At 40.9% G+C, this 6,000-nt stretch overlaps 1 long non-coding RNA gene across 1 annotated transcript in view; it reads left to right on the plus strand.

Annotated features, from left to right (window-relative positions):
- The window catches only part of LOC122423426, a 79,530-nt gene extending 79,168 nt beyond the window's left edge, over positions 1 to 362 (plus strand). The window contains exon 3 of the long non-coding RNA XR_006264154.1: positions 277 to 362. This is a non-coding gene — a long non-coding RNA (uncharacterized LOC122423426). The remainder of the gene's footprint in view (positions 1 to 276) is intronic.
- The last annotated feature ends 5,638 nt before the right edge of the window (positions 363 to 6,000 follow it).

Genomic DNA, 6,000 nt, shown 5'->3' on the forward strand with positions numbered 1-6,000 from the left:
GCCATATATCGACATGTTTGTGTGTTACTTTTATTTCAATTGTACATTGTCCTCCCGAGTGATATAGTTGAGGACAATTGCCAGACTTGAAATCTCATGCACTCTGTGAGCATAGTAAATATTAATTTAATAAAGAATGCTAGCTTACTTTACAAAAAACTTTTTAAGAATAGTGGTAGTGCACCAGTAATGTGATAATTAGTATTCAGCATTCTGTACTCAGTGGAATAGTCTCTTTTCCACATCTAAACTTTTCGTTTCCTTTTCCATTTCCAGGTTGCCATCACGAAAGCCAAGGTGGATTTCTCCAGTGTAGTGTGCCTGCCCCCTTCCGTCATTGCTGTGAATGGGCTGGACGGAGGAGGGGCCGGCGAGAATGATGATGAACCCGTTCTGGTGTCCCTGTCCGCGGCTCCCAGCCCCCAGAGCGAGGCTGTTGCCAATGAACTGCAGGAGCTCTCCTTGCAGCCCGAGCTGACCCTCGGCCTCCACCCTGCCAGAAATCCCAATTTGCCTCCACTTAGTGAGCGGAAGAATGGTGAGTAGATATGGAATTATTGAATTGCATGATTTGAATGAAGATCTTCATGTTTATAATGTATAGATCCTTTATTTTGTGTCTCTTGGAAGTTTCTTATAATCTTACTATTTTTTATAAAATGGGGAAATAATAAGTTTAGATGATCATTGTAAGCCCAGCATTTCCTGCCTGGATTGCCATAATTATGTTCTATTTTTTTTCCTACTTCTTTGCTTCTCCTTATGTAGTAATATTTCTCATTTTTAAAACCAATACACACATTTATGTAATACTTACATTAATTGGGGAGATAAATTGTTTTGGCTAATTTTGTCCTTTTAATTTTCCATAATTTTAGAATCAGCTTGGGAAGTTCTATAAGATAACTCATTGGGATTTTTTCCTCCAAATGAAAAATTTCAAACATATGATGAAGTAGAGAGCTTTACAATGCACTCCTTTATATCCATCACTCAGATTCTGCCATTAACATTTTATAATATTTTCTTTATAATAGATCTATCCCTTTGTGCATCAATCCACCTTATTTTTTGGATGCATTTCAAAGTAAATTGCAGACATTTCCATTTTATCAGAATATAACATTGATACAGAATAACACACAAATTGTAAGCATTGTGGTTGTTGAGTTATCATAAAGTGAATATACTTGTGCATAATTACTACTTAAGGAAGAAATAAAACATTTCCAGCACCCCAGAACCACCCCTTGTGCTTCTTCCCAATCAGTATTCTCTCTTCCTGCCCAGGGAAGAGTACTGTCCTGACTTTGAACGTAATAGGTTAGCTAATAGGTTAGCATTGTTTGTTTCTAAACTTGGGGCTTCCTTGGTGGCTCAGACACTAAAGAATCCACCTGCAGTGTAGGAGACCTGGGTTCGATCCCTGGGTCAGGGAGATCCCCTGGAGAAGAGAATGGATATCCACTCCAGTATTCTGGCTGGAGAATCCCATGAACAGAGAAGCCTGACGGCTACGTCCATGGGGTCACAAAGAGTTGGACACAACTGAGCAACAGAACACACGCAAACTTGATGTGAATCGGTGTTCCTTTGGTGGCTTCTTTGATGTTTTTGAAATTTATTTTTGTTGAATTGTGTGTGGCTATAGTTTATTTTCATTGCTGTATAAACCATTTCATGATTGTAATTTGTCCATTTTTACTTTTGATGGATGTTTGGTTTGTTTTAGTTTGAGGCTGTTACGAATCATGCTGCTGTGGAATTCTTGTACATGTCTTTGGGTGCACTTGTTGGGATTTTGATTTTAAGGGGGGAAAATATACATTGTAAATGTTGGGTCTTCCTGTCCATTTAGTTAGCTTTATTTCTCTGATTAAATAAGCCTTCTTTAATAGAAACCCACTGATTTTATAATTTTTTTTTTCACAAAGGTCATGCAAATATTTCATTAGGTTTGTTCCCTAATGTCTTTTTCTTGGGCAGACATTATCAGTGGTATATTTGTATAAAATACATTTTGACTGTTTGATAGTTGTACCAAATACCAAACCTTTTTGAAACTCCTCTGAGTTTTCTACATCCATGGCCTCCATTTCCACCCCCTCTACCCTCTGCTGCTTTCTTGCTAACTCTTGTCCTTCAGGATTCTGTTCGGACATGGCTCCGTTTGAGAAGCCTGCCCTCACTCATATCCAGTGGTAGGTGTCCCTCTTTGTGTTTGCCCCGTTGCCCTTTGTCATCATACTTCTTCATCTCCCTGTGTGGTAATTGGCATTCTCCACTCAGTAGACCTTCAACCGAGTCTGAAGTCAGACATTGTTACACTCCTGTCAGAACCCTTCAGTGTCTTGCCATGAGACTTATGATGAAATCATAGTTCTTATGAGGTGGTCCTGGTGTCACCTCTGACGTGATTTCTTACCTCCATTCCCCAGCTTGCTCTGTTCCAGCCATGCTTACTTTTCTGCTGTTTCTTGAATGGGTCAAGTATGCTTCCACCCCAGGGCCTTGACACTTGTCCCGTTACTGAAGTTCCTGCACAAATGTCATTTCTTTGGGAGGCCTTTCCCACCTATCTTATCTAAGATAGCACCTCCTGTGACTCTCTGTCCTGCTTTGCTTTTCTCTAAGCACTTACTATGACTTGTATGTGTGGATTTGTATGTGTGTGTGTATATCTTTATTATCTGTATTCCCCGTCTTTGATAGTATTTACATTTCATGAGGCTAGAAACTTTTTTGTTCATGGTGTATATTCTACTCTTGGTTCACAGTGGGCACCCAATAAATATTTGTTGAATAAATAGGTGAATGGTTTACTTGTTTGTGGCAAGAACTCTCTTTTACATCCATAGTGGGAAATGTAGTGGAAACTCAAGCATTTTTTATTTTGGGAAATAGTGGACACTCAAGCAGTTGTTTGTGTTCTTTTCCCATTTCTAATTTCTGCTTATTCCCCCAAGATGGCAGAAAGTTCAGCTTATTTATATGCTAAGGGGAAAGAGTTGGTCCAGAGGGAAAAGCTGGAGACAGAAAAAGAGCAAGGATGACCTATGGAACAAAGTTCTTGGGAGATGCGAAAGGATGGGATCCAAAAGATACTGGCTCTGCCTCGACGTGAGTGGGGACGGGCATTCCTCTGGGACAGGAGCAATGGCGGCGAAGGTGATGACAGACAGCAGACAACAAAGCTCTCATCTTGGGCAGGAAGTGGGGAGATTAGTGCCGACAGCTGTGATGGTCTCAGTGGAGTAGAAGGCAACGGTTGCTGTTGAGGCAGAGGTGTTGGTGTATCTTCAGCCTTTCTCTCTCAATTCTTTGTCATATAAATCAGCCAATTCCTGCCTTCACCCCCACCCCCGGCCATTTTGAATAACAGTAATTCCCTTCCCTTTATAGTCAAGCTCCTAAAAGAGGAGTTTACAGTTACTGTCTCTACTTTCCCACCTTCTGGCCTCTGTCCCTGCCTCTCTTCAGAAGCTGCCATTGCCAAAATCATTAGTGTTCTTTTTGTTGTAGATCAGATAGGGACTGTATTCTGTTTGACCTCAGCGCAGCATTTGGTTGGCCACCGCCCCTCACCCCCGAAACTTTTCCTCCAGTGATGTCTGTGACACTGCTTTTTACTAGTTTTTAAAACTTGATCTTGCTAGTCACTCCTCTGCACAGATCTTTTTACTGTCTTTCTCTGCTTACCTCTTCCTTTCATGGATCACAGCCTTGTCGTGGTGAAGTGGCTTGCGTAACTCAGTGAAGCTATGAGCCGTGCCATGCAAGGCCACACAAAATGTACGGGTCATAGTGAAGAGTTCTGACAAAACATGGTCCACTGGAGGAGGGAATGGCAAGCCACTTCAGTGTTCTTGCCGCAAGAACCCCATGGACAATATGAAAAGGCACAAAGTTTATAACACTGGAAGATGAGCCTCGCAGGTTGGAAGGTGTCCAGTATGCTACTAGGGGAGAGGAGAGGGCAATTACTAATAGTTCCAGAAAGAATGATGTGGCTGGGCCAAAGTGGAAATGATGCTCAGTTGTGGATGTGTCTGGTGGTGAAAGTAAAAGTCCGATGCTGTAAAGAACAATATTGCATAGGAACCTGGAATGTTAGGTCCATGAATCGAGGTGAATTGGATGTGGTAGGTGGGTAGATAGCATCACCGATTCAATGGACATGAATTTGAGCAAGCCCTGGGAGATAGTGCAGGACAGAAGAGCCTGGAGTGCTGTGGTGCATGGGGTCACAAAGAGTCAGACGCGACTTACTGACTGAACAACAGCATTGACGGCTACTCACCTCTTAAATTTTATCACTCTCCGGTGTTCAGCTCTAGAGTTTCCTTACTTCTTACTTGGTGTCTTTACCTTGAATGGTTTTCCCCAGAACTCTGGCTTTAACCACCATTATATGCCATTGACTCCATATTCTATCTCCAGGCCACGTCTCTGTGCTGAGTCCAGACTCTTAGACTTGGTTGCCTTGTGTCTTCACTGGATGTGCTACAGACTCAATATGCTCAGAGTAAAACCCATCATCTTACTGCTGTTCCTCCTGAATTCTTCACTGTAGGAATTGGGACCACCATTTACCCAGATGTTCAGAACAGGGAGTTGTTTTGTTTTCCTTCTGAATGAAAACTTAAAAGAGTTTCATTTGTTTCATAATCAGATAAAGTATAGGAAAAAAGAAAAGAAAAATTCCCTCTTAACTGTGCAGTTCAGTGATAGCCAGTGGGAGCAGTTAGTTTATTTTCTGTCATTTTTTGTTTGTTCATTTATTTGTTTACTCTTATATATATATACTCTGTATAAATTAGTTTCATGTAATATTTTATGAGATTTTGCTATATCATTCAGCTGTCTTAGAAAAAGTTTTTCTCTGCTTGATATTTGAATTGTGTGTATACAGCATTTAGCCAGTCTTCTTTGAAACTCTTGCCTTGGTTTTATTTTTTTATGTTATAAATAAAACTGCAGTAAACATCTTGGTGTATAAATCTTGGTGCAAGTAACTGTAGGACAAACTGCAGGAGTGGATGAAAAGATAAGGACATAAAGAACACTCTGTCCTTCTGATTGCAAAAGTAGCATGTTTGGGTATGAAGTTTTTAATTTAATTTTTTTTCCTTTATTTATTTATTTATTTTTTCAGTGGGTTTTGTCATACATTGATATGAATCAGCCATAGATTTACACGTATTCCCCATCCCGATCCCCCCTCCCACCTCCCTCTCCACCCGATTCCTCTGGGTCTTCCCAGTGCACCAGGCCCGAGCACTTGTCTCATGCATCCCACCTGGGGCTGGTGATCTGTTTCACCATAGATAATATACATGCTGTTCTTTCGAAACATCCCACCCTCACCTTCTCCCACAGAGTTCAAAAGTCTGTTCTGTATTTCTGTGTCTCTTTTTCTGTTTTGCATATAGGGTTATCGTTACCATCTTTCTAAATTCCATATATATGTGTTAGTATGCTGTAATGTTCTTTATCTTTCTGGCTTACTTCACTCTGTATAACGGGCTCCAGTTTCATCCATCTCATTAGAACTGATTCAAATGAATTCTTTTTAACGGCTGAGTAATATTCCATGGTGTATATGTACCACAGCTTCCTTATCCATTCATCTGCTGATGGGCATCTAGGTTGCTTCCATGTCCTGGCTATTATAAACAGTGCTGCGATGAACATTGGGGTGCACGTGTCTCTTTCAGATCTGGTTTCCTCAGTGTGTATGCCCAGAAGTGGGATTGCTGGGTCATATGGCAGTTCTATTTCCAGTTTTTTAAGAAATCTCCACACTGGTTTCCATAGTGGCTGTACTAGTTTGCATTTCCACCAACAGTGTAAGAGGGTTCCCTTTTCTCCACACCCTCTCCAGCATTTATTGCTTGTAGACTTTTGGATAGCAGCCATCCTGACTGGCGTGTAATGTACCTCATTGTGGTTTTGATTTGCATTTCTCTGATAATGAGTGATGTTGAGCATCTTTTCATG

This window comes from Cervus canadensis, chromosome 21 (assembly GCF_019320065.1).
Source record: "Cervus canadensis isolate Bull #8, Minnesota chromosome 21, ASM1932006v1, whole genome shotgun sequence".
Taxonomy (NCBI): Eukaryota; Metazoa; Chordata; class Mammalia; order Artiodactyla; family Cervidae; genus Cervus; species Cervus canadensis.